This window comes from Colobus angolensis, unplaced genomic scaffold (assembly GCF_000951035.1).
Source record: "Colobus angolensis palliatus isolate OR3802 unplaced genomic scaffold, Cang.pa_1.0 Scaffold8, whole genome shotgun sequence".
In the NCBI taxonomy this organism is placed as follows: domain Eukaryota; kingdom Metazoa; phylum Chordata; class Mammalia; order Primates; family Cercopithecidae; genus Colobus; species Colobus angolensis.
In genome coordinates this window covers 18,871,645-18,873,213 of record NW_012121820.1, presented here as the reverse complement: position 1 = coordinate 18,873,213, position 1,569 = coordinate 18,871,645, and positions in this window count along the sequence as shown.

The window sequence follows — 1,569 nt, the reverse complement described above, 5'->3', positions numbered from 1 at the left end:
AGCCGAGATCGCGCCACTGCACTCCAGCCTGGGCAACAGAGCGAGACTCCGTCTCAAAAAAAAAAAAAAAAAAATACCAAACACAGTGAGTAGCTCACACCTGTAATCCCAACACTTTGGGAGGCAGAAGCAGGAGGATCACTTGGGCTCAGGAGTTTGAGACCAGCCTAGACAACATAATGAGACCCTGTCTCTATAATAAAGTAGAAAAAATTAGCTGGGCATGGTGGTGTGGGCCTGTAGTTCCAGTTACTCAAGAGGCTGAGGTAAGAGGATTGCTTGAGCCCAGAAGGTTGAGGCTGCATTGAGCCATGGTTGTGCCACCACACTCCAGCCTGGCAACAGACCCAGGAAAAAAAAAAAAAAAGATAGTATATGTATAGTCAGTAAATACAGCAGTGACTTCTGATCTCCAGACCTCTCATTTGCATTGATTCTTTAAAGTCATCTCTACCTTAATGCTCTGTAGACCTTTCAGAATCAACATGTTCAAAATCAAATTTATTATCTTTCTCCCCAAATCTGCTCTCTCTACTTCTGATGTTTACTGTTCATTAATGGATAACAGAATAACCATCAAATCATGTAAGTGGAGAGACCTCAATGTTAACCTTTATTTACTCCCTCTTATTTATCCCTACCTACCAAATACAGTATCTATAAAACACATTCACTCCTTTCTACCCCATTGCCTTTGTTCAAGATATCATAATTCCTCTCTTTCTTTGTGGTAAACATGAAGGTGTACCATTCAGTTCTACCTCCAAAGAAAGACTTCCTGTTGGCCAGGCACAGTGGTTCATACCTGTAATCCCAGCACTTTGGGAGGCCGAGGTGGGGGGATCACCTGAGGTCAGGAGTTGGACACCAGCCTGGCCAACATGGCGAAACCCTGTCTCTACTAAAAATACAAAAATTAGCTGAGCATGGTGGTGCATGCCTGTAATCCCAGCAACTAGCAGGGGTTCAGGCAGGAGAATCGCTTGAACCCGAGAGGTGGAGGTTGCAATGAGCTGAGATCTCGCCACTGCATTCCAGCCTGGGCAACAAAAGCGAAACTCCATCTCAAATAAATAAATAAATAAATAAGAAAAAAAAGACTTGCTGTTCAGCTCTAGGGGGAATAGCTAGCAGACAACTTCCGCCTGCTTCAGTTCTTTCAATGTCTGCCTCAGCTGTAGAGGACAGTCCTACACAAGATCATGTCCATCCCAGAGCTGCCCTCACTCGGTACCTGAGCAAGGCAGGGATATAAGGGTTCGACCATTTTGGCCAACTGCAGGACAGCTCTGAGAATAGTTTGGCTTGACAAGGGCTGGCCAGGGCTGGAAATATTCACTCCAGAGCTCCCTACCAGGGAGGCTGGGTCTTTGTCAGATCTGCATTGCAGTTTGACTTCTCTCTTAGCTCAGCCCTGCTTCTTCCCCCCGGTAAGCATCTTGCACCTCAAACTCTGTCTCAGCCTCTGCTTCCAGATAACCCAACTTGTGTGTGTGTGTGTCTCTCTCTTTCAAAATTGAGAAATGTTCTCAATCTTTTGTCTGGACCATGGCAGTAGCCTCCTCCTAA